At 44.3% G+C, this 8,444-nt stretch overlaps 1 pseudogene; it reads left to right on the top strand.

Annotated features, from left to right (window-relative positions):
• Positions 1-5,565: 5,565 nt before the first annotated feature.
• LOC119878706 lies at positions 5,566-8,044 on the top strand (annotated as a pseudogene).
• The last annotated feature ends 400 nt before the right edge of the window (positions 8,045-8,444 follow it).

Genomic DNA, 8,444 nt, shown 5'->3' with positions numbered 1-8,444 from the left:
TGATTGGGCTGTAAAAATCAAAAAGGTTCCTTGGCTTCCGCGGAGAAGCGTTCTGCTTGATGGTCCAGAATACTGATCCAGTAGAAACGACATGTTCCAGCCATCCTTCACACACACCTTAAGTGAAATTAATGAGATCACTCTATGATTACGCTTTGTGTTTTATTTTTCACTTTCTAGGTCTGTATGAGCTGTTGGCTGTTCTGCCAGTCCAGCTGGGGCCACTTGTGGACAGCTAGGAAGACCTGACCTTCCTCTGGGGTATGTTTGGTGAGAAAAGCCTGCATTCACTGGTAAAGGTAAAAACCATGCTGATGTCAGATTCTCTTGGTGGGAAAACGTGGAAAAACATTTTGAGTGCTGTCTCATAAACCAGAGATCAAATTGTTGCCTTCTGCAAGGCAGAACAAATCAGCCTTGTTCCGTGATGAGCATGGAAGTTGTTAAAGATTTTACCAAAGAACCTAGATGATTTCCCTTAATGGTGGTGATCTGGCTGTGTGCACTAATGAAGCCAACGTATGCCTGCCCTTGTTTAGAAGAAGAATATGAAATAATAGCAGGAAGGTATAGGCTCCTTATGGACAACATTCATGAGCTGGAATTTAGCTTCAGTAATGAATGGTCACAACAAAAATTAGAAGGAATATATTTTCTGAGGTTAAGGATGGCAGCAGTTCGTAGCCACATTAATTTAAAATAATTACCTTTCCACACCAGTCTTAAGATAATTTGTTCCAACTCTCTGAAGAAAGTCCATGGTATTTTGATAGGGATTGCATTAAATGTGTAAATTGCCCTGGGTAACATTGACATTTTCACTATATTAATTCTTCCAATCCATGACCATGGAGTATTTTTCCATCTCTTTATGTCTTCCTCAATTTCTTTCAGAAGTGTTCCCTAGTTTTTAGGTTGGTTCGTTTATTCCTAGGTATCTTAGGCTTTTGGGTGCAATTGTAAATGGGACTGACTCCTTAACTTCTCTTTCTTCAGTCTCATTGTTAGTGTATAGAAGTGCCACTGACTTCTGGGCATTGATTTTGTATCCTGCCACACTGCCAAATTGCTGTATGAGTTCTAGCAATCTTGGAGTGGAGTCTTTTGGGTTTTCTATGTACAGTATCATGTCATCAGTGAAGAGGGAGAGTTTGACTTCTTTGCCAATTTGAATGCCTTTTATTTCTTTTTGTTGTCTTATTGCTGAGGCTAGGACTTCTAGTACTATGTTGAATAGCAGTGGTGAGAGTGGACATCCCTGTCTTGTTCTTGATTTAGGGGAAAGGCTCACAGTGTTTCCCCATTGAGAATGATATTTGCTGTGGGCTTTTCATAGGTGGCTTTTAAGATGCTGAAGAATGTTCCCTCTATCCCTACACCCTGAAGAGTTTTGATCAGGAATGGATGCTGTATTTTGTCAAATGCTTTCTCTGCATCTATTGAGAGGATCATGTGGTTGTTGTTTTTTTCTCTTGCTGATATTATCAATCACATTGATTGCTTTACGAGTGTTGAAGCAGCCTTGCATCCCGGGGATAAATCCCACTTGGTCATGGTGAAGCATCTTCCTAATGTATTGTTGGATCCTAGTGGCTAATATCTTGTTGAGAGTTTTTGCATCCGTGATCGTCAGGGATATTGGTCTATAATTCTCCTTTTTGGTGGGGTCTTTGTGTGGTTTTGGAATTAAGGTGATGCTGGCCTCGTAGAATGAGTTTGGAAGTACTCCATCTCCTTCTGTCTTTCCGAATATCTTTAGTAGAATATGTATGGTTTCTTCTTTATTTTTTTAAAGATTTATTTATTTATGATAGACATATATAGACAGAGGCAGAGACACAGAAGGAGGGAGAAGCAGGCTCCATTCAGGAGCCTGACGTGGGACTCGATCTCAGGTCTCCAGGATCAGGCCGTAGGCTGTAGGCGGTGCTAAACCACTGCGCCACCGGGGCTTCCCTGGTTTCTTCTTTAAACGTTTGATAAAATTCCCCTGGTAAGCCATCTGGCCCTGGACTTTTGTGTCTTGGGAGGTTTTTGATGACTGCTTCAATTTACTCCCTGGCTATTGGCCTGTTCAGGAAACAACAAATGCTGGAGAGGATGTGGAGAAAGGGAAACCTTCTTGCACTGTTGGTGGGAATGTCAATTGGTGCAGCCACTCTGGAAAACTGTGGAGGTTCCTTAAAGAGTTAAAAATAGATCTGCCCTACATACGACTCAGCAATTGCACTGCTGGGGATTTACCCCAAAGATACAGGTGCAGTGAAATGCCAGGACACCTGCTCCCTGATATTTATAGCAGCAATGTCCACAATAGCCAAACTGTGGAAGAAGCCTTTGTGTCCATCAAAAGATGAATGGATAAAGAAAATGTGATCTATGTACACAGTGGAATATTACTCAGCCATTAGAAACAAGTACCCACCATTTGCTTCCATGTGGATGGAACTGGAGGGTATTACACTGCGTGAAATAAGTCCGTCGGAGAAGGACAAACGTTATATGATGTCATTCATTTGGGAAATATAAAAAATAGTGAAACGGAATAAAGGGGAAAGGAAAAAAAACAAGTGGGAAATATCAGAAATATCTCACAGACCATGAGAGACTCCTAACTCTGGGAAACGAAGGAGGGGTGGTGGAAAGGGAGGTGGGTGGGCGGTGGGGGTGACTGGGTGATGGGCACTGAGGGGGGCACCTGATAGGATGAGCATTGGGTGTCATGGTATATGGTGGCAAATTGAACTCCAGTAAAAAATAATAAATAAATATAAATAAATAAATAAGTAAATAAGTAAACGAAAATTACCTTTGACAAGGTCAACTGAAATTTGAAGAAGTTGCTTTTTTTTTTTTTTCCCCACAACGCCATTGAAATGGTATTTTGTGTATAAATACATGAAAGTTCAAAACGAAGAAAAAGAGTTTCTGGAGCTGGTTCTTGGTAAAGCATCATGCCATGGAAATGGTCAGCCACCAGAAATGAGGTCTTGCCACACAGCAATGCTGGGAGTGATCAGAAATCTTAAAATAGTAAAATTAGATTAAGAAGCTTAGTTTTGCTTCTGGAAATATGAATTGCATTTTTTTTCTTCATTTAACTCAAGCTGAAAAAAAAATGTGAGTCTTACTTGAGTCTGTAGGAAATTGATACCTGTGGTGCCTTAGCTCTATCTGCACCAAAACCAAACTCAGGTGAATTTGCTATGGTTGTCTGTCACGAGAGAAGGATGTTACTGATGTATAGTATTTGAAAATCAGCCACTTCCAATGTGCTTTTGCTTCACAGGCTAGAAGAAATCTTAGTCCATTTTTTCCCATCAAATTGGCTGAAATTTGCCTGCCTCAAGCAGTAGCAACTCTCAAGAAATGAAAAAGTTGAGATGTGGCATTTTCCTAACAATACATGTAAAGACTAGAGTGCTTGATTTAGTTTTTATGGAATTGCCACGGTACCTTTGTGTATCCTTGTGTTCATCAGCACCCCCTTAACCATTAAACAGACATGCCCAAAACAATGCATGCATGTGTGTCTCTATTTAGTTGTAATGTGGCCACTGTTTCCTTCCTATAAAATGGAAATTATAATGTTAACAAGGTGGTTTGTGAGTTTCAAATACAATAGTGAAGATCTTCTTTCTTTGATAGTTACATAGGTTAGGCAAATACAAGCAGGCATTTAGTATTAAATTATAGCACGTGAAAGACCAAAAAGTAGTGATAGGTGGTTGTTATTTCTACTAAGAAAAGAACACTAATTTTTTTTTCAAAGTCTTAGTTACACTAGCTCTTGAGTTTTAAGCTTGGTGGTTTTTCAAAGTAAATGTGACTAGTAAGTGGTGAGGAAGCATAGTCACTGATATCCTGGTTTTAGAAAAGCAATGAGTAAACAAATTGATGTTGCTAGCATTTAACTGGCACAGTAGCATGTGTACTATCACAAGGATCTTTCTGTAATTGCTGTAAAATGTGCTTTTAATGTTTACTGTGCCCCTCTAGTCCATTCTCTGTTTCTTACTAGCTGCCCCCCACTCCCAGCCTCTATCACACGCAAACTTCAAGTGTGTCTTTTGACCCATTCTGTTCACTTTCAAGTATGTCAACAAGCAAGAGAGAGAAAGCGAGCCACATGTGCACGTATGCGAGAATGCGCACAAGTGCTAGAATGCGCAGAGGGAGATGGAGAGAGAAATTTTAGCAGACTCCCCACAGAGTGTGGAGCCCTGTGAAGGATCCGGGGTCCCGACCCTGAGATCAGGACCTGAGCCCAAACCAGGAGTCGGGGTGTAACCAACTGAGCCACCCAGGGGCCCAGGTAGAGACCTCTTCTTAATTGGCTTTGACTTTATTTGACCATGGTAGGAGCCAGTATATTGAAAGGGTTAAAGCAGCAGAATGATGATGTCAGACTGGTTTTTTTTCAGAAGTAAAATTTAGTTGCTACAGAGATGGGATGGGCCTGGAGATTTCCAGGTCAAGACAATGGCAATGAACCCATGGGTGAGGGAAGGAAGGTGATTTTTGTTTTGAGAAAGGGAGTTGGATGCTCAGCCTGCCCTCACCATCAGGGTGATGTTTCTCAACGTATTGAAACTCCTCCTCCGTGTTGGTTAAACCTCAGCTCCTAGACACCACATCCACTAATCCAACCACCAGATTGTTGATGCCAGGCCATCGGGGGTTGAGAGAGGGCTCCAGAGACCTGCACAAGCCCTGACCTACCACTTCTGACATAATTGAATATCTTCTCATAAGAAAGGTGATTTTAGTTTTATGTTCATTTGCTATTTGGCAGTTAACCAAGTAGAACTTCCTACTGTGTAGTTGGATACGTGGATCTTGAGGATAATTAGTAAGTTCTAGGTTGTAGGTAATAGACTTGGGAGTCGGGTTGCCAGATAAAATACAAGGCATCCAGTTTAATTTGAACTTAAGAGAAACAGTAATTTATTTATTTATTTTTTTAGTGGACGTATGAACTGTGCTGTCTTTTTATATTTCCTTTTGTGAAATCTCGCAACTCTGATTGGGGTGTCATCAACATTTAGATAGTAACTCTTTGTAACCACTTTATTGAGACATATATCAGACAGTTTACCCATTTCAAGTATATGTGCAAGGATGTGAAGTGTACGCACAAAGTGATGCAGCCACCTCCACGATTCTAGAATAATTTCATCTCCTCCCAACAAACCCCTGTCTCATGTAGCTGTCTACCGCTAATCCTTCATCCTCTGACCCTTCCTCACTCCAGCCCTATGCAACCACTAATCTACTTTCTGTTTCTATTTACCTGTTTTGGACAATTCATGTAAATGGAATCATATGGTGGGTAGATTTGTTTGCCATCGGCTCCTGTCACTTAGCTTAATCCACATGATAATATGTAGCAATACTTCATACCTTTCTATGGCCCAGTAGTATTTATGGATATACCAGCTTTGTTAACCTCTTTATCCAGCTTTGGACATTTGGGTCATTTCTACCTATTGCCTATGATGAATAATGCTGCTAAGAATCTTCACATAGAGGGGCTGCACGTGGCCTTATGGGCTGAGAAGAAAAGCCAAGGTGATCGCAGTAATGAATGCTGTGGAAGAAAACCAGGGGTCTGGCGAGTCTCAGAAGGTGGAGGAGGCCAGTCCTCCTGCAATGCAGCAGCCCACCAACCCTGCATCCCCCACTGTGGCCACCACACCTGAGCCCGTGGGGGCAGATGCTGGGGACAAGAACACCACCAAATCAGCCAACGATGAGCTGGCCTACGAGGACGGCCGGGGCTTTGGCACTGGGGAGCTGGTGTGGGGGAAACTTCGGGGCTTCTCCTGGTGGCCAGGCCGCATTGTGTCTTGGTGGATGACAGGCCGGAGCTGAGGAGCTGAAGGCACCCGCTGGGTCATGTGGTTTGGAGATGGCAAGTTCTTGATGGTGTGTGTTGAGAAATTGATGCCGCTGAGCTCCTTCTGCAGTGCTTTCCACCAGGCCACATACAACAAGCAGCCCATGTACCGCAAAGCCATCTATGAAGTCCTGCAGGTGGCCTGTAGCCATGCAGGGAAGTTGTTCCCAGCGTGCCACGACCGCGATGAGAGCGACACTGCCAAGTCCGTGGAGGTGCAGAATAAACAGATGATCGAGTGGTCTCTCGGAGGGTTCCAGCCTTCTGGCCCCAAGGGCCTGAAGCCACCCGAAGAAGAGAAGAACCCCTACAAAGAAGTTTACACAGACATGTGGGTCGAACCTGAGGCAGCTGCCTATGCACCACCCCCACCAGCCAAAAAGCCCCGAAAGAGTACGACTGAGAAGCCTAAGATCATTGATGAACGCACAAGAGAGCAGCTGGTGTACGACGTGCGGCAGAAGTGCCAGAACATCGAGGACATTTGCATCTCTTGTGGGAGCCTCAACGTTACCCTGGAACACCCTCTCTTTGTTGGAGAAATGTGCCAAAACTGTAAGAATTGCTTCCTGGAGTGTGCATACGTATCACCACAATGATGACAGCTACCAGTCCTACCACACCATTTGCTGTGGGGGGTGGGGCGCAAGGTGCTCATGTGTGGGAACCATAACTGCTGCAGGTGTTTTTGTGTGGAGGGTGTGGATCTCTTATTGGGGCTGGGGGCCACCTGGCAGCCATCAAGGAGGACCCCCGGAACTGCTACATGTGTGGGCACAAGGGCACTTATGGGCTACTGCGGCAGCGGGACGACTGGCTCTCATGGCTCCAGGTGTTCTTCACCAACAGCCACGACCAGGAATTTGACCCTATGAAGGTTTACCTGCCTGTCCCAGCTGAGAAGAGGAAGCCCATCCGGGTGCTGTCTCTATTTGATGGAATTGCTACAGGGCTTCTGGTGCTGAAGGATTTGGGGATTCAGGTGGACTGCTACATCGCCTCCGAGGTATGCAAGGACTCCATCACGGTGGGGAAGATCATGTATGTTGGGGACGTCTGCAGCATCACGCAGAAGCATATCCAGGAGTGGGGCCCGTTGGATCTGGTGATTGGGGGCAGTCCTTGCAATGGTCTCTCCATCATCAATCCTGCCCATAAAGGACTCTACGAGGGCACTGGCCGGCTCTTCTTTGAGTTCTACCACCTGCTGCATGATGCGCGGCCCAAGGAGGGAGATGACCGCCCCTTCTTCCGGCTCTTTGAGAATGTGGTGGCCATGGGCATTAGTGACAAGAGGGACATCTCGCGAATTCTCGAGTCCAACCCTATGATGATTAATGCCAAAGAAGTGTCAGCTGCACACAGGGCCCACTACTTCTGGGGGAACCTTCCTGGTATGAACAGGAGGCCATTGGCATCCACTGTGAATGATAAGCTGGAGCTGCAGGAGTGTCTGGAGCATGGCTGGATAGCCAAGTTCAGCAAAGTGAGGACCATTACTACTAGGTCGAACTCCATAAAGCAGGGCAAAGACCAGCATGTCCCCGTCTTCATGAATGAGAAAGAGGACATCTTATGGTGCACTAAAATGGAAAGGGTGTTTGGCTTCCCTGTCCACTATACTGATGTCTCCAACATGAGCCACTTGGCGATGCAGAGACTGCTGGGCCGGTCGTGGAGCGTGCCGGTCATCCACCACCTCTTCGCTCTGCTGAAGGAATATTTTGTTTGTGTGTAAGGGACATGAGGGCAGACTGAGGTAGTGACACAAAGTTAAACAAGGAAACACAAAACACAACAAAACACTGACAACATGAAGATGGAGAGAAGTATCCGCACGCAGAAGAGAAAAAGGAAATTTAAAACAAAACCAGAGGCGGAAGTACCAGAGGGCTTTGCCTTGCACAAAGGGTTGCACATCATCTCCTGATTTTTCAATGTTAATCTTCAGTCCTTTTTAAAAACAAAACCAAGGTCCCTCCTGTCTCCCCCTCCCCTTTTTGTAGGTCAAACCTTTTGTTTTCTACTCTTTTCAGAGGGGTTTTCTGTTTGGATTTTTGTTTCTTGCTGTGATTGAAACAAAGAGGGTTTATTGCAGCAAAAACCAGTAACAGGACATAGCAACAATACCTTGCAGAGGAAGGACAGGAGGGAAAAAAAAAGGAAATTCTACAGAAATCTATATATTGGAGTTTTTTTCCAGCTATGTATGTTTTGTTGTCTTCTCTAGCCTGATCAGATAGGAGCACAAGCAGGGGGTGGAAAATAGTGATGCTCAGCAGCAGACTTTCCTTCCAGCTGCTGAGCTCTCTTGCCAGCACCATTCCTGGTCATGCAGAACAGAGCCCAATGAGCAGCAGGGAGACAGATCACACAAGACCCTTTTATGCAGTATTTCAGGTGCTTACCACACAGGAAACCTTGAAGAAGATCCATTTCTATAAGCCGCTGTTACCTCTTCCAGTTTGTATGTGTGTGTGTGTTTATGTGTATGTGTGTGTGTGTGTGTATATATATATATATATATATATATATATATATAAAT

The sequence above is a fragment of the Canis lupus genome, unplaced genomic scaffold (assembly GCF_011100685.1).
Source record: "Canis lupus familiaris isolate Mischka breed German Shepherd unplaced genomic scaffold, alternate assembly UU_Cfam_GSD_1.0 chrUn_S1850H2047, whole genome shotgun sequence".
Taxonomy (NCBI): Eukaryota; Metazoa; Chordata; class Mammalia; order Carnivora; family Canidae; genus Canis; species Canis lupus.
Note: the sequence above shows the minus strand (reverse complement) of the source record. Positions and strands in the feature narration are given on the sequence as shown.